The sequence below is a fragment of the Planococcus citri genome, chromosome 4, assembly GCF_950023065.1.
Source record: "Planococcus citri chromosome 4, ihPlaCitr1.1, whole genome shotgun sequence".
Taxonomy (NCBI): domain Eukaryota; kingdom Metazoa; phylum Arthropoda; class Insecta; order Hemiptera; family Pseudococcidae; genus Planococcus; species Planococcus citri.
The window spans coordinates 45,053,441-45,073,020 of record NC_088680.1 but is presented as its reverse complement, the minus strand read 5'-3'; the positions used below and the strand labels follow the sequence as shown (position 1 = coordinate 45,073,020).

The window sequence follows — 19,580 nt, the reverse complement described above, 5'->3', positions numbered from 1 at the left end:
GCAACCGTGTAAAAGCAAAACAAACCATTTGGCACATAATCTCAAACAATGTCCGAACAACTGTTTAGTTGGTAAATTTAACGATATTAAAAACGAATAAGGTTACTCTCGTCAACTTGAAAACCTCGCCATTGCTGGTTAAATGAAAATTTAAATAGCTCTAAAAAAGACAGAGAGAAAAAACTCGTTTCAAAAGACTCTTTTTCTCTCTCTCAGCTTCTCTTTGGTTCCTACTCATTCGGGTTGTATTTTTATTTCGTATTATAAATCACGCGATGTATCGGCCCCACCTCAGTTCGCGCCACCGATTATCCCAAAAATAAAAAAATCTCGTTTAAAGTTTCGTTTATGCTATTTACGAGCATTTTCGTGTAAATAAACTCTTCACTGCCCTCTTCACCATCACGGCTTCTCTTTAAACGGCGACGAGTGGAGTTGATGGGGGGGGGGGGGACGAAGGGGGTACATGATACGTTTCATCATATAGTAAGTATTTGTGTATTCTCTCTCATATGTACCGCAGAGCATGAAACATTCTTTACACAAGGCCTCGTGCTATACGTTGAAGTGATTTTTACGAGGGTGTAAAAGTAAAATTTAAATCGAATTAAACGTTCTAATGTACATAAATATAATAAACATAAACACATATATCCTACCCACGATATAAACGGAAGTGTTAGAAATTGGCTAATTAGAGAACCTAGTACGTAAAATTGGAGGGTTCTGGTTTGCAACAGGAAAAAAACACTCAACTTGAAGCTGTGTACTTTAAAAATATGCCTATATCCAGGCCCTGCTATATCTTTACCTACGCACGACAAAATGATGATTTACACACATTTTTCGACAGACCACCCAAAAATGCTATAATTTTTCAACTAGGTACACTACACTTTACCTACTCTACAAGCACCTATTTAAATTAATGAAAATTACATTATTCATGACCCATTATATGACTTGAAAATTTTCAATATTATTACCATATTATAAACCACTGAATTCCATTAAAAATATATCGAACAAGTTTTCCATTACTACATAGTCGTGATATCGATTCTTAATTCATATTGAAAGAAATCCACAGACTCACACACCCCTTGTCACAGAAGAAATGGACGACCAAAAGCAGCGACGCTACATCGTCGTACAATTCGTAGGAGGGCAGTTGAAAAAAGGGGTATGAAAAGCTATAAATTAACAATACTTGACAGCATATTCGAACAGCCATTAACGCATATTCGTGGTTAAAAGTTCGTATATGTTGTACTTGAGTTTGTGGAAGTGGAAGGGTTTGGTTGATGATAAAAAATCGATAGTCTGTGGCCTGCGATAAGAATACTTTTTTGATTTTTTTTCATATTTTGAATGGATGGGAGGGATAGGGCAGAGAACGAAATAAGAGCCAGACAGAATATAACGTCTAGATTTTTTAATTTCGATCAATTGGTTTATAGTTGAATAGGTAGAGTGAATTTCTTCAAATTTTTGTGAAAATTTTGAGGAGAGATTTGAAAAAGAGTAGTGAGATAATATCAAAATTTTGCGGGGAAAATTCAGTCTTCGACTCAAGCCTTCATTTGCCTCCAAGTTTTCAAATTTTCAATAAAAATTGAAAAAAATTTATATCAACTTTTGAAACTTGATGATGAGAAATTATATAACTGGTATACTGTTAATTTTTTTAAAGACCATAACATTTTTAAAAAATGGTATTTTTTCCAAAAAAAAAAAATATATGAAGAGAATCAAATTTTTAGGCACACGTTAATGGAAAAAAGAAAAAAGTAAGTACATAAGTAAGAACATGGAATTTCTCATAAGAAGAGTGTGATTTCATTCCTTTCTAACATGTGAAGATACTTTGTTTTTTTGATATTTGGAACTCACGTTAGAAAGTTTACTTTGAATAAAGTTATTAATAAAAAATTTTAATTTGTTTCAATTATTCATTAAAAAAAAAGATTTTTGAAAAAAACTAGATAAAGGTCTTACAAAAAAATTGAAAATGAACAAAATTATAACTAGAGCATAAAATTTTCCACCAGAGCGTGATTTTTTTCTAAATAATGCATTTTTTGAAATATTTTCAGCCTAATTTGGAAAGTTTTCCTTGAAAAATATTTTTGATGGAAGATCTGAGACCGTTTCAATTTTTCTAGAGAGAAAAAAAATTAAAGGTGCAACGAAAAAATTGAAATGAAATTACCTATAGAACATGAAATTTCTCAAATTAGTTTTATGAGATAAGTATTTTGAGCAAAAATTGGAAAGCTCCACTTATTGAACAACTTTTACTTCAATCTTACATAATCTTAAATTGGTGCACTTGGGCAGAAGACCCTCCCTCCCCCTGCTAAATAATGAAAGAGAAAGAGAAAGGACTGCACTTCGAAGATCATTAAAAAATACCTTAAGTACTGATCATTTTATTTTGCCAAGTTCAAGGTGGAAATAGCTTTCTATGTACAATGGAATATCAAATTTTCGAAGAGGAAATGTAGAGGTTTGTGTCTGAGAATCCTTTCCCTGCTCTCCCAAACCAATCGAACCATTCCTGGAGCATACAGCAGAAACTGGCTTCTTTCCACTGGATTAAAACTGACTGTTTAAACAATGGTCCTGTTCCTGCCCTTGAAAATGGATGTCTTGAATGGATTGGCAAGGGAGATATCCTGAATGACAGAACATTTTTTGAATGGAACAAAACTAAATCGAAAGAGTATGTAAATTTTAAAGGCAAAAGTGTATTTTCTGATTTTAGCTGAATTTTTGAAAATCAAAGGGTTAAAAATGGACAAAAATCAAAATCTTGCCAAATAAACCTGAAAAGCTGAAATTAATTGGTATGATTGCATATCCTATTTTTGACTCTTGAATTAATTGGAAATGGTTTCGAATCGTTTTGTACAGTTCAGAACCATCCATTAAATTTCTGACAGTTGAGATTTGCAAAAAATTTCATCCAATGAAACTCAAAAATGGTTTTGTCCTCTAGGGAGGTTTTTTTCAATAAATGATCCAATTTTCAGAATTTCATCTCATAATTTACTCTCTATTTTTTGTAATTCATCATTTTCAAAAATGTGCAAAAAATTGAAAAATAAACTTCAGCTGCACAAAATTAGTTTTCAAGTTTGTAGGGTGGCATGTCTTCCTAGTGAGCCAAAATTTAACTCAATGAGTAAGAGAGTTTTTTTTACTCAAAAATGTGAAATTTCAAAAATTCAGGTATGTAATCTGAAAGGAAGGGAGAGAAGAACACTGAAAATGCAGCTCAAGTTATTGAATAATTTAAACTCATGAAGAACCTAATACGACACATGTAAAATATGTTATGAATGAGTAATAAGTTAGGTAAGTAATTAGTTGTCGCGTGATAAGGAGAAAATTATCAAAAAAAACATGCAGAAATCTTAGATTTAATGTTTAAAAAAAAGCATTCAACACATGTGTTGAGCCTTTTTATCAAGCATTAAGATTATTTTCACCATTTCTTATCCACGCAGCCATAGATCACGTCACACATGCAAGCTATTTTCAGTCATTTCCTACCAACTGTAGACAAAGTCGATTTTGAATTGGGGTAAAAAATAATTTCGATAACAAAAATATCATTTTATAAAAATTACTTGCACCGGCTACCCAGACGAGCTCTTAGGGCTTCAAACTTCCGCAAGGGTCTCGGATTAAATTTAAAATATGAGGGAGAAAATGGTCGCAAATGGAGAAAAAAAATCGAAAACAAGATAGGGAAGTGATGAAGAAAATTGTGCGACAGAAATTACATACATAAGCGACGAGGGGATGTGGAATTCGAATTTTGGACAAGGAGGTCGACCGAATGAAGGAGAAGTTGAATAGGGTGCAGAATTGAATTACCTTGATAAGGAAATTCCAAGATGAGTGAAATTATTTACACTTGTTTCGAGTCGAGGGTTGTGAGATTTTTTATTTTAAAATGTCCGTTGTACGAGTAGATACGATGCTCGATGCTGATGCTATTTAATCAAGTAGGAAATTGAACGTGGAGATTTTGAAGGTTTTAAAGTGGAACATTATAATGACGAAATATCTATACCTATTCTATATAGATGATACAAACTTGTCAGAACATTTAGAGCACGAGAGGATTGAAAAGTCATGTTTTTGATCAAGTTTTTCTCCTGAAATGAGCATGAGTCGATGTTAACAGCGGATTTTATATTTATGAAAATTTATTGCTACGAATTCGAATAATGTTTAATACACAGCACCTAACCTGAATTTCTAGTGAACTTTACGATAGTAAAATGTGTTTATGCCTTGGTAAATTCTATATGAGTCAATCCACGAAGGCATACATATAAAGGTGATTTATAGGAGATTACCTACGTTTTGACCAAAACAACTTTATTTCTTCGTTTTTTCGAGACTCACTTTGGAACAAGATAATACCACCTGATGCATTAAAATTATCGATAATGTAGTCCAAACGATTAAAACGTTTCTATCGTAAAAAAAAACAACAAAAAAATCAATATAATTTACGCCAAAATCTGAACTATAACTTAATTTACACGATTATACTACGTTATCGCGTGTTTCCTATTCCTATATACCTATACCAGGAAAATGAAAATACCTAACGGTACATCGATCGATTAAAATTATACCTAAGTATATGGAAAAATAATCCGATTAGAGGTCATAGTTAAAAACTAGATCAAAGGCCATGGTACACGATGCGCTATTTAAATAAAGGTAGAATTTTTTGCACGTGATTTCATCGTATTTAAGTAATTCGTATCAGGCAAATGTGCTGCTTGCCGCTGCCGGAAAGATTAAAATTTTGATGTCAAATTACGACGCTGTTAACGCCGACAGTTTAACGTGTTACAGACGAACGATGGTGAGATAAATTATTGGCTCGTTGGCGGGGTTTATACAAAGCGCTAAGTGGAGTTGGATGGCGATTTTTTGGGGTAATGATTGAAATTTATGACGGCTGAGGATAAAGTTTTATGAGCGTCGAAGATGTTTTGATGCCGAATGGGGGAACGCGTCGGTGTACTGGCTTGTGCTGGTGTGTTTTGCCAAGTAAAGTATTGAGAATGGAAATTTTCGAATGATTTTTATTGCTACAATTTTTCAATGATTGGGTTCAAAATTAGAGTACAGGAGAGGTTTCGATAACGAGATTGTTTTTTGCCAGAGTGTTTTCAACAGAAGTGTAGGGTTGGTGAGATGAGAAGTGAGATGTTATGGTGTTATGCTTAGTCTTCTAGGAAAAACAAAATGTAGGTATCAATTCTGGAAATTCAAACCACCACAATTTAGATTATTTTGATTTTCCTAGAAGAAAAAGCATGTACCTATGGATAAGTGTTATCTCTTTGTTTTTGCTCATTTTCAGCACTTGGAGGTCATTACATTAAAATTTACGAGTTCTGTGATCTTTATCAAATGCGATACCATATCAAAATATCGCAATAATGAAGTAGAATATTGCCTGTTTTTCGCCTTCTTTTAGAGATTAGATCAGTAGGTAACCTTCAGAATGCAGAGAAGTTCAATGCCCTTCAACTAATTTGTTTAATTATTACCTTCCGTACAGTGGAATTGTTTTTATTACGTACTTTCTTATTTTAAGTGTGAAGTTGTAGGTAATTAATTACTTTCTGTAAGTATCGAGCTATTTTTTTGAGTATAGGTACTGAGGTAATTTTTAAGAAAATATAATTTTTTAGAATCGACCTCGAACGCTGCGCTGGTGTAGGTATATAGGGTACGAAAAAAAAATTTAGGATGCAATTTTTATTCTAGAGCTAATTCGATTTCGAAGGGTTTTGTTTTAGGTACACTCTAGTTTACTCCTAGAAGATGAAAAATTTGGTGATAAAAATCAAACTGTTATCCTCATATTATCTCTATAGGTACTCATTCATTTGGTCAAATTTTTCCTTCGACGAGTTTTTAATAAAAATCTCGCCCCAATATTCATTTTTTCAAGGTTGTTATCACAGAAAGATACGAAAAATAATAGATAGCTTATGGGATGGAAAATTTCATTTTGGAGCAAAACACATTATTTTGAATCAGACGACAGGGGGCATTTCAACCATTCTTAAAAATTTGATCAAATTGAATGCAGAAAGCTGAAATTTAATCTGAATCGAGAACATTCTTGATTGGAATTTGAATTGGAGGGGGTTTCAGGCATTCGAGCTGTTCTGGAATCGAAAATCCCAGACTGACAATAACCGTTGAAAGAAAAAGTGCCAAAATAAAATTTATACTGTACTTCAAATGTCACAAATACAGCTGATGTAAGGTTCTGAGTGAGATAAGTTCATCATTCGGCTCTTTTTATGGGTCTTTTGAAGAACTGTAAAATTTAAACATTCATTGTGAAAACTCCAAGGTTCAAAACTTCAACTACTAATCAATTCAGTATAGGAAAAAAATTGCGCATGAATAAAGTTTCAGGATTTTACTTTGATTCACATCGAATTTGAATCATTCTTTGCAGGTCTCCAAATTTTTAAAAATTTCTAGAATTCGAAAAATGAAACTTAGCATCCAATATTTTACACAAACCAGATCTAACCCCTCCTTCTTTACGGGTGTATAATCTTGTAATTATAAACACCCTCCCCCCCCCCCAAAGGTGATGGGCTTTTGAATGATATTTAAATTTTTTTTCTCGTTCAAATTTTTCGACAAAGTAAACCACTTTCCTCGTAAATGAAGGGACAGCGCAATTTCTTTTTTCAAGCTGAAAAAATTACTCCTGAATTGAAATTTTTAAAGAATGATGAACTTTTTTGGTCGGACGGTAAGAAGGGGGAAGGATTATTCGTTACAGAAATTAATTCAATTTTCCCCATTCGGGTAATCACTAAGGTCTTTTAAAGCGTAGAAAGCAGAAAAATGATTTTCAAAGTTGATCAAAATTTTAATAAAAAATATTGAAAAATGCAGGGTCCAGATTAAAGAATAGATAAGTAACTCCTATTTTTTTTTTGAGTAATTTTCTCTTCTAAATGTCGCCAATTGAACATTGATTAAACAAAATTTAAAAAGAATGTTAACATTCCCAAATAAAATGTTTAATAATTTTTCAACCTTATTGCCTGGGAACATCATGAAGTGTCGCCCGGAGATTTATATGGAAAGTGGTCTCAATGGTTAGCTCTAAGCCCAAGTACCACACCATTTAAATCTTGGCAGCCAGTTTTGAGTTTAGCCCCCACAGTAAAATTTTCAAAAATCGCCACCCCCGACGCACTGGTTCTTCCCACGGCATTATCGTGGGAAAATTCTGACCCACGCGCTTGCTCAAAGGACTTCTTTCATTTTCCCATTCAACTAAATTTTTAGTATTACATCTTTTAAGGATTATTCAAATTTTTATCGAAAATAAAGAATTTGAATAATCGTAAAAAAATGTAATATGAAAAATTTACTCGAAAAAAAATAATAAAACAGACCCTATTGGTCAAGCGCGTTGGTCAGAATTTTCCCACGACAACGCCGTGGGAAATTCCTGAGCGTCGGGATGGCGGTTTCTGAAAATTTGAAAATTCAAAATTTGACTAAGGGAGCTAAACTCAAGAGGCCACTTTCCACCAAAATCCTTGAGGGACACTTCGTGAGATTCTTAGTGAGTAAGTACAAAACTCTCCAACATTTTTAAAAATAATCTCTTTAACAATTTAACAAATTTTCAAGTCAAAAACCACACGATTTTGTTTCAAAATGAAACGAATCAATGTATAAAAAGGTTCAACTTTTTCAGTCTGAAAAACAATTTTTGGGTCATTCTGGAATCTTCAGCGAGTTTTTTTATTTTTCCACGAACTTCAAATTGGCTGGAATAGGTCAGAAATGAACTTTACCTTTTAAAAAATTTGATTACTCGTACTCATGGTGACCTTCTAATTCCACGTGCGTTTTATTTAACTCAGGTATTATGAATTAAATAGGTATGTAGCCACGCTTTGGTATTGAAAAAAAAATTACATTTGAATTGACACTCCTGGAATTTTGAGATAACAGTCTAAAACGGTCGAGAAGGTTTTCAATAAACATCAATACAATTTGATAGCTAATAAATTTCATTTTTGGTTTTTTCAGAACGATTTGAAATTCATAGAGAAAATAGAAAACTATAGCTGAAGACTCCAGAATTACCCAAAAATTGTTGTTTTTGTGTCGAGAGGGAAGGAGCTAGGACGAGAGGGATGGAATGAGAGCAGGAGGGTGAAACGAAGTAGGTACTTATTTACAATATAGTTCGTTTTCTACGAAAAGCTGAAAATTTTTCATTTGGTATTTCTAATTGCAGATTTTTATTGAAGTTTTGTAATTTCAAAATTTTTTCAAAAATTCAAAAATAAATTTCAGCATTTGGAATTTTGGTTACTGGATTTTTAAAACACATACTTTTTCAATCTATATAAACCCACAATAGTCCCATACAAAATATTTCATCAATGATTCACATTTACATACAATTATGAGGGGGGAAAAGAAGAAAAACTGCGGCCTGGAATTTCTCTAATGATTACAAAAGGGTACAAGTTCTCTAAAAAAAAATAATAGATACTTTTTCCATTTTGTAGGCAATATTTTTACAAGCATTTTTCATTTCATTTGTCCCAATACACTCATTCAAATCATCACCGAGAGCTTAAACAGACGCCATATTCTCATTTAAAAATTTCTCACGTCTTATCTTTCGGCAAAACCTCCATTCATGACATAACATTTCTATCCATCCAGACAACTAATAAAGCTAATTAACAGCTAATTTTTTATGTGTAGCTCCACACATTCGGTACATGAGTCGTACTCGTAGTCTTCATTTTATCAACGCAAATCCGCCTTTTTCAAATAGGAACTTGTAGCATTTACGTCTTGTATGTATAATGTGAATGCGTGTGACTTTTAAGCATGGCTACTACTGCACTCCTGGAACCCTATATAATGTACGTTTTCGGTGTTTCCCTTGTGCTCTGAAACCCCAGTCCCAGTGGAAAAAAGCGTGGTTTGTTTGGCTATATATTATCATTGTATAATACATTAAAAAATAATTCAAAGGAACACATTTCATTGGAAACAACGTCCATCCTTCGTCTTACGTTGCAACGAAGGATTTACGAGTAGATAAATATAATAAATCACGATTTTTCTCCCCTTCTGGTGTACAGTGATGAAATTTCCCATCTGTAAATCATATCTAACAAAACCCAGTACCTACATTTTACACCTATACCTAGGTAGGTAGACTACGCCTATAATGGTATGGTTTACCTGTATTGAGTATGATTGTCGGCAGCAATACTATCATCTATTTTCAAGTACTCGATGGGACGATGCGAGTGAGATGAGGTGGAAGTTGACGAGACGAGGCGGAGGATGCGGTAAAAGAAACGTTATAAGAATTGTGGAAACTACTACATATTACTAATTCTTAAATAATTAATAGGCTTATCTTCGAATCTTTTGAAATATTTGCGTTCTCGATTACTATAAACTTTTCCAATTCGTTCCATCTGCGCCATGAGCGCGCTGCGAGGACCACATAGAAGAAATTAATACTCGAATAAATTACACCAGCCTAGGAAATGGTTTCGTTTTTCTACCCAGAGAGAAGAGAGATACCAATACAAGACAGAGAAGATTATTCAAATGAATCTCCGCAGCGTGTTCACCCCCCCTGCCTCTGCCCCAGCCAAAGCTCGCCTTGCCCCAACCAACGCGGTTGTTCGCGTACTTCATTATAAATTCACCGCCACGCCAGCCAGTCTCCCGCTATATATATCGTATTACCCTCTGAGGTTTCCACAATTCCTATACGTTGTTTATCGACCTCTCCTCGTTATTCCTTTTTTTTTTCTTTCTCGAATATACGACCACCAAGACAACGAAAACATCGCGATGTCAGCCACGCACGCACACACAAACGCACCAGCGAGACCGACCAGAACTATACACGCGCGCACGTGGTGTAATCACATTTCGCTCGCAAATACGGACGAATCACTGCACCAAAAACCTGCAATAAAATCAAAAACACAAAAAAAATGTCAAAATATTAACAATAATAACGAGTACCTAGAGCTAGATAATAAGTAGGTACATGGATAGGTAGGTATAAAGCTAACTCGGTGCGAGCAAATTCCCATGGTAAAATTCTCTCTTCTCGCAACGCAATTACCCAATTTTAACCAATTTTTTCCATCGTGATGCGATAAATTTTCGACGTGTTTTACGATTTATAAAGGTATCGTCGTAAAGAATACCCAACGAGCGACAAGTTGAACGTAAAATGCTCATTATTACGAGTTGAAATTTTCCTTCGTCAAATCATCTCGTATCTGTTCAACGTTCTGTATCGATATACTCGACTCGAGGTCGTATACCATATCGAGCTTTTCCTTATCGTATTTTCACCACGTCCAATTACAGCGTGTTAGACTGTCCGTTACGAAGTACGATATGTCAACCTGCTGGGTGATTGTTTTCTCATTTTTTTCCACAAAGAGAACGAGCGACTATGTACTTTAAAAAATAAAAGGTACTCGTTTGGAAAAATTCGCCTCTGCAAAGGACTCAAATTTTAATAATATTGATTAGTTTTTGAATAGACTATTTCTATTCGATTTTTTGAAAATAAAAAAGGAAACGTTAAGTAGATACGCATACTCACATTTAACTTGACAGTAAAGGACTGAAAAATCATTCATAAAAAGGGGAGGGAGATGCGAGTTACGTGTAAACAAAAAATCACACCAAAATTAATGAAGAAAAAAACTCTTCTGCACCTTTTTTTTTAAAAAAATTTGAATTCAAGAAAATTTGAGCAACTGATGCAAATCCAAATTCATTTTCAGGAGACTGGAGTGGGGGGGATGAAAAAAGAAAGTCAAGTATTTCAAAGCCTATTTATTTTGTGAAGACAAATTCCAATAAAATTAATTACCAAGACAAAAAAATTCAGAAAATTCAAAAATCTTGCATTTTATGAAAAAATATGATTTAAGAAATACAGACAAAAAACAAAGATGTGGTGAAAATTAAAATCTTCAAAATAACTGGGTCAAAAAAAAATCCAAAATGAGGGGGTTCAACTTCCGTAAAGTTTTGAACTGAAAAAAAAATAATTGAAAAACCACATTCCATTAAAATTTAAAACATTCTAGATTTCTGATTTGAAGAACAAAAATTTAATGAATTTATCATCCTTTATCACCAAGGTCTCAGAACAACTCTATAAACATTGTAGCAGTTTTTTCATCAATTTATATATTTTTTATCCCTCTCCCCCTCACACAGATCGAACAAAACAAGAAAACTGGTCCCCTATTCTCTCTCTGTTCTGTGAACAAAAAATATTATTGAGATTCAAGTGATTTGGGAATTTTGAATATGGATAAGGGCAGATTTTTTCAGATACATAGGTACCTAGTGTAGTAAAATTGAAAAAAAATGCGTTTTTGAGATACAGAAAAAGATGTTAAAAAATTGTATCCAAAAAAAGAAAAATTAATTTCATACCAGAAAACTTTTATTGCATTGAGAGGAGTTTTGGTCAAGTTAATTTTTTATTAAGTAGAGTCGGCATTTTTTTTTTTTTTTTTTTTTTTTTTTTTTTTTGATGAAAATTGTCAATTTTGAAGTTTTTTACCAGAAATACATATTTTGGTACCTACTACCTAGTTAGACTTCTCTAATCAAGTATGCATCTAAAATTTGATCTGGTCAGTTCTGAAAGTAAATTCATAAAAGTAATCAGAAGCGATTGGAAATTGATCAAATATCTCAATATCTCAAAATTTGAACTAAGCAGAGAAAAATTGGTCACCTTGGGGAAAAATATTGGGTCTGATTAGATTATTCAACTGAAAATGATCGGATCTGATCAGTATGGATTCAATTTCCCCTAAACTGATCTGACCAGAATTCATTAGATCTGATTGGATCCAATGGAGAACTTGATTAGATCTGATCAACCCTGACTGAACAAACCAAAATACATATAAAATTGATCAGATCCGACAGTTCCTCGAATCCATTTAGATCTGGCCAGATATATTTAGATTCAAGTTTTGATTATATTAGACCTGTTCAGACCAGATGAGATCTGACTAGATCTTATCAAAGCCTATGGATCAGACTGAATCAGATCTGATCAGATCCGATAATTTCTCTGATCCATCTAGATCTGACCACGTATAACCAGATCAGAGTTTTGATCGGATTAAGATCTGTTCAGACCTGATCAGATCCTATAATTTTTCTCTGGGCTGTACGAAGGAAAATGATCGTATTTGCTATTTGAGCAGATCTGATTAGATGTAATCAGACTGGTTTGATTTAATTTGACCAGATCTATGCACGAAGTTTTGAAATATGTTTGACCAAATCTAACAAGATTAGGAAGATCTATGCTTTCCCTGGATCCAATTTTATTTGACCAGACCTGATCGGATCAACAAATATCAATTTTCCCAAATAAAGTTGAATTTAATCGAAAATTACAAAAAATTGTGATCAAATATCATCAAAATGGAATAAAATGCGGCAAAAATTTCAGAAAGGTATCCTGAAAATTGTGAAATCGATTATTAAAATCACTTGACAAAAACTACTGAAAAACAGTAAAAATTGTTTTTAATAGCTAAAAGTTGATGAGACATTGAAAAATATCGCAAAAACTCTTGAAATAACAATAAAATTGTTGAAAATGACAAAATTGATCAAAAATCATCAAAATAAAAAAAAATGTTGAAAAAATCCCATGAAAATTTCATAATAACAAACTGTGAAATCTTTATAAAATCGACAAAAACCTGATGATGAAAAACAGCAAAATCATCCAACAATAAAATCGACGAAAATTGCGAAAATTTATAAAATAATATTAATAGAGTATGAAATAAAAAATTCCAAAAAATACAAAATTTATCACCCTTCCCCTCCCCCAAAACAGCTAAGTAAAAATGGTATTTTGGTATAAGTATTATAAATTGATGAAATTTTTGGAGAAATTAAGCAAAATGAAGCAAAAACTATATCACATAAGACATTCATAAAGCTCGTTTAATTGACAAGACTTTTCGAGAGTTAGTTATGATCTTAACAAAAAATGATTCGATCTGATCAGATCTGCACATTTTATGGATCCTTGATCAGATCGAAGTTTTACCTAAATATTCTGGATTTCAAATTTCAACCCTGAAGATGTTTTCTATGAATGAGTCACCTCGAACAAATATCTGTAGGTAGGTTATTATTAGAAAAAATCATCATTCATCCTATAGATATAAGTTATGATTCTTCATCCATGCTAACATTGTTTTCCAAAAATCACCTCAATTAAAGTAAATTAAACCAATAAGTATGATAGATATTCATTGAAAAAAAAAAAAATCAGTCAAACCATACATACCTAATCACCTGCCAATTACACTAAATGAAAATTACAATCGACATAACATTACCATATTTTCGCTGAATATCTCGAACCCAAAACACAACACCACATTTACATAGGTACAATTCCTTACCCCAACATCACAAAATTTCAAGAACAAAAAAGCACCTTTTCATACAAACACTTGAAGAATGATTAAACCACCTGAACACAACATCGACCCAACGTCATTTACTTTGAATGGTAAATTCGCGTCATTAGTATCGAGCACAGGATATTAAATGCACTTTAAAACGTTCGGTCCACAGCAATCAATACAATGCTTTTAAATAGGTTACAACAATAAATGACAAATGTCATCGGCCTGTAGCTGAACTCTGTGCACGTTAAGGTACAGCTTAGCTACATAGGTAAGTAGCCTTATCACAAATCCATAACGATAATTTTTAATTGAATTTATTTAATGACTTTTTCGCTCATTTATTTCGTCCTTAAGCGTTGCAAAACAATTACCGTATATATTTTGCCATTATAAAAAAATGCGCAGGGTGTAGTATCGAATAGCGAAAATATTTACGACTATAATTAGTTTCGATATCTAGAACGAGAAAAGATATTACTTATGAATATTTCTCCAAGTATAGGTATAATTCTTGGCTAAATCAACCTTGTTTACGTTAAATAGACTGCGAAGGCGAATTAATTACCTGCAAAGGAACAACCGTCGTTGAAAGATTTTTGAACTTCGAACAAGAGACCATTAAGTGGTTCAACGTGGAAATTTTTTTTCCAAAAAATTCTCGACTCGAAGTGTGTTTTTTCTTTCAATTTTTAATGGTTTTTATACCATCAGCACGTACAATGGGTTAGCTGTGCCCACAGTAGGTATACAGTTGTAGTGAGTAGGTAATGCAATAAGCACGAACGTGTTTTAATTACCCGTAGTTTTGTGACGAGAAAAAGGTTCAGTGATCTCGAAAATGGAATTAGAAATTTGGTTGAATAAGTACAACAGAGAAGGTAGGAAGGAGGGGGGTAAAACGCTGCAAAAACGAGTAAGAAGGCAATGTGGAAACAGACGCTGACAGGGTAAATACGCCTCTTTGGAGAATTTAACTTATACACGCTTTATTTTTTCCCAAAGTCGATTTCTTTTCTGCGGAATATTTTTTTTTATCCTCTAATGTAACTTTTGCAAATGGTTGAAAGTTTTCTCTTTCTGTGTACGTTTTCTGAAAAACGAGAAAACTTTGCTTTCTCAGCTAATGCGTAAAGTTTGGTAATTTTCGTTGTGCCGAAAGCGAGCGACGACGAAACGGGTGGCAAATCTAATTTTCGTTTCACGAGGGGTTGGGTCTTTCCTCGAATCGAACTCTCGGGAAACGTTGAGCTCGATATTTGGCGAGGTGCTTTTCAAAAAATACCCCTGCTGTACTTTCTCCCCCTGGTGTAATATCGCCGCATCCGGCCGATTGTATTGCGTAAAATGATTACAATCGACGTGAAAAACGAATCCGGGTAATTTTCGCATACATCTCTTATGCTACGAGACGTGGCGTTTTACTTAACGTGCGCAATCGGAAAATTTCCTTTCTTGTCCCTCAAGTCTTTCTATACTCGAGATGTCACTCTTATAAGTCTTATACACTGCAATTCAATCTCACTACCGTGTACACCATGCTGAGTAGCACCTAGCACGTATTTTGCTGCATTAGCTCGTTATACGAGTATGTATTTCAAGGGTGTATTGGTATTCTGATTGAGAGGGCGAATGAGATGACCCTGGTGAGGTGTTAATTTCGTACCAAAGATGAGATTTTTCTTTTAAACTGACTTTAGGGAGATTGTTCCAATTGGCTTTGGTGTTTTGTGAATGGGCTCGACTGATTTGGTGTTTTCCTAGGTACCTATTCGAATTAGAGAACGTTTGAAACAGAAATTTTGGTAAAAGAAATGTCCTAACCATACAAAATACTCGACTCCATAATTTCCCCCCAAAAAAACTTGAATTATTGTTCGAAAGGTACAAAAACAGGTACAAGAGAATCCGATCTTGATTTTTTACCACGAATTTCATCCCCCTTCTTTTCGTCTCTCTCCTCTCCAGAAAAAACAATCTGTTTTAAATTTTGAAAAAAAAACTGAAAATGATGAGAAAAATTTCACATACGTTTTTTGGGCCCACTTGTTTTCCATCCCCTTGGTTCAAAGCTTCAGGTGTTTTTCCCCTAAAAAATTTAACGTAAAAATTCTGTTTTTTTTTCATCGGCGTTGAGAATGACACTCAAAATGAAGTATTTTGTATTTCTAAAATTGTGCCCTATACCATAATTTCCTCATTTTTAAAAATTTTATAATGCACTTTTTTCCTCAAAAAAAAATAATGGCAGACGACGTTTGACCAGAATGAACAATTTTCATTCAGATTTGAAGATGAACAATCAGATTTCTGTCACCTTTGTAACACTCAAGTCCTCCAAAAATGCTAAGTCATTAATTCACTAGTTTAGAAATTACCACAATATGGAAAGCAGAACCATACATGGCAACTCAAAAAAAAAACAAGACAAACATACAAAAAACAAAAAAATACACAGGTTTTTCAATCGAAAAATGAAAGGTCTTAAATAATGGGCTTAAATTTTCCAAAATGGTTCAAAAATTGCATTGTAAGATAAAAAATGAAAAAAAAAACAATGAGGACAAAGTCACTTCTTCAAAAAAAATTTTAAATCAATATCTAAGTACATACGAGTATGTTTTCTCAGTTTCAAACTTAATTTGAAGTGTAGGTACGATTAGTAGAAATAACTTCGCAGGAATTTTATAAAGTTTCCAAACTTCTGACAGAATGTCAGACGTAATTTGGGGAACACCACTGGATTGTTTAAAGCTCTCAAAATGCCTGATAAAAAGTGAAAAAATGATTTTTGAGAGTTTGACAATTTTTTCCAAATTTCCAAAAATCCAGCCAAATGAGTATTAAATTTTAGTTCAGTGTGACTCAAAGTAGTGAAAAGGCATTTCGGGGCACAAAACTGTTATTGAACCAGCTCTGCTTCTGGCCAATTGTAGCCGAAAAAGCTCCTTAAACGAAAATCGATTACATTTTTTTTCAAGAAGAATTAAGAATCTGACTATCTCCCTCTCGCTCCTCTCCCAGTTCCAAATGTCAGTATTTTAGCACGTCGATCAGAGACCAGAGCCCTAGCAAAAATTACAAGTAGGTAATTTACTTACTAAATATTACCAATAATTGACCAAAGATCACTGAATTTACCAAATATTTGCAAGGATTTGTCATAGATTACCAAAAAATGAAAATTTATAAACGATTTCCCAAAAGTCAAATTTACCAAAGAATTTCTGTAATTCATCATATTTGTAGATTGTTAAAAAAACAAAAATTTGCCAATCAATTTCTAAATTTCAAGTAATTTTTGGTATTTTCCAAAAGTGACCAGTATTTACCAAAAAATCAGAAATCTACCAAAAAATACCTGTAATTTTCAAAAAGTTACTGGTAATTATCAAAAAGTTACCACTAATTTACCAAAAATCACGAGTAATTTACCAAGAATTATCAGTAATTTACCAAAAATGATCAATCAGCAATTTACCAAAACTTACCAGTAAGTTCTAGAAAGTTACCAGGAATTTTCAGAAATTTGCTAAAAATTACTATTAATTTACCAAATACCAATAATTTACCAAAAATTACCAGTAATTCACCAAAAATTACCAGTAATTCACCAAAAATTACCAGTAGTTTACCAAAAATTATCTGCAGTTTACCAAAAATTACCAGTAAATTCTAGAAATTTACCAGGAATTACTTAAAATTTGCCAGGAATTACCAGAAATTTTCCAGAAATTACCAGAAATTTGTCAGAAATTACCAGAAATTTGCCAAAAATTACCAGAAATTTGCCAGAAATTCAAATTACCAATAATTTACCAAAAATTACCAATAAATTCTAGAAATTTACCAGGAATTACCAGAAATTTGCCAGAAATTACCAATAATTTACCCGAAATTACCAGTTACTTTTACCAAAGATTACCAGAAACTCAGAAAGTTGAAAATTTATCAAAGATTTTCGGTAATTTAGGTAGGTACCTAAAAATTACAGGAAAATGAAAATTTACCAAGGATTTTCCAAGTCATACTTATCAGTATAAGTGGATATTTTTTTCCAAGTCCATTAGAAACCGACAACATTTTTAAAAATTCAATTTTTTCAGTGTTTCAAAAGTCTCACAGGTAAGTAGCCTGAGTACATATATACCTACCTACCCAATATCAAAAATTCATTTTTCACTTCAGCCAATTGCACTTTTTGTGATTTTGCGAATTTTTTTGGTAACAAAATTGAAGCCCTAAAAATGAAACACGACTTTATAGTTGAAATACGACCTAGAAACAGACGCATCTGATATGGACATTTCCAAGGAAAGCTTCGTGGTTCCTCACTTTGAGAGCGAGCAATGAGAAATCATCGTGGAAAATTTCTCATTTTCCAGATGATTGAGTACACACGGCAGCGGATAAATCAAGTGGGAAAATAACTCATTTACGAGTTGAAATTTGTTTAATTATCTGGTCGGCTTGTGCCGCGAAGAACAAGTTATACAATTACAAAGCGCTGAAAGAACCCAAGTTAACATTGTCGACAAGAGTTTAATATACCTACCTACACACTAAAAAAATAATTTTTGTGTTAGTGTTGGAACATTCGGAATTTATTTATGGCTCGAGTAACGCTTTTCTTCACATACGAGACGGTTTAATTAAACTTACAATGTATGTTTTTTGATAAATTGTAGCGATAATGGAATTCTTACGGTATGAGAAGGCTCACACACAGATGAATACAACGGATATTTGAACATACATGATGATGTGTGATGTAGAATTACAGATTGGTAGGCTATTACTTAAATTTTCATATTATTATGAATAGGATATGCTACCAATCCTATCAGATGTTTTGATAAGCTTCTGGCTTCGCTTTGATTGCCGACATTTTAAAATAAAGATATTTGCACTGCACATATGCAACAATCGCGTCGTCAGCAGTAAATGCAGCAGCGGAATAAAGAGGCCCATAGACGAATACGTGTGACGAATTTCAGCTAAAGCTAAACCATTGGCACGATTTTTATTACTCAGTCGCAGTTGTAAAGTTGCTGTTATCCGACAAGCGTGCAAAAGTGACTCGTGTGAATATGAAGATATCTCGACTAGCAGGATGTAGCCAAAGAAAAAAAAACACCGTCGATAATAATCTTATGTACACAGTCTGCTGCAAAGAAATACGAGTACATGTATTATAAATTGAGAAAAAAAAATCAAGGGGTTCGTTGCGTTAGTCTGTATGGTGAAAATATCCAGATGCGGAATCGCTATCATCAGCTGACATTTGAAATTTGAACGAAAGGAAACTGGATACTTTGCTCGTGTGGCATGAAACTAAAACGTATGCTTGCTCTCGTGTAACGTTTTCGAATAAATTATAAATTTTTCATCCTTATCAGAGCTTATTCAGTGAAACAATATGGTTGTTTGTTATCAACTAACACCCTATTCGGATTTTTAACCGAATTATTCAAAGGCGATTAGTCTCTTTCATTTGATACACGTGTATGTGATGGTGTTGAAAACGAGGATGTGGTTTTTCTCAACGGCTATGGAACGTCTGCCAATGACGAATGCATGTTGGCGGGTAAAATGGCTACAGGGGTTTTGTTTTGGTCTGTGAATTGAAGGGTTATATTTTTGGAACAGAATATAAATATGATCATGGAGTTTGATATTCAATATTCATGGAAGCTTTTGATGAAGAAGGCAGCGTTACCTATTGAAAATCAATTGAATGAAGTGTAATTTTTTTTACCGAAAACATGAACGAGGGAGCCTCTCATTCATTGCTTTCACTCATCTTTTTTTTCTGGAGCATGAGGGTGATGGGGGTTCACAGAAGCAGCTCGCAAAAAAATCAGCAACTCAATTCAAAAATTATAAAGATCCCACAGGGGTTTGAATTTTCCAAAAATGCCCCAAAAAATAAATCTTTCCATTCCATTTAATTTAACATGAATTCCTCAACGAAAAAATTCCACTCCACGACTACTTCTCGAAGCAAAAAATACT

General features: G+C 33.3%; 2 long non-coding RNA genes across 2 annotated transcripts in view; one reads left to right on the top strand and one right to left on the bottom strand.

The window, feature by feature from the left end:
• Positions 1 to 19,580, bottom strand: part of LOC135844908 (uncharacterized) — a 613,622-nt gene that overhangs the window by 383,840 nt on the left and 210,202 nt on the right. Inside the window, exon 5 of the long non-coding RNA XR_010558666.1 lies at positions 9,301 to 10,045. This is a non-coding gene — a long non-coding RNA (uncharacterized LOC135844908). The remainder of the gene's footprint in view (positions 1 to 9,300; positions 10,046 to 19,580) is intronic.
• Positions 1 to 19,580, top strand: part of LOC135844909 (uncharacterized) — a 46,503-nt gene that overhangs the window by 4,923 nt on the left and 22,000 nt on the right. The window lies entirely within an intron of this gene.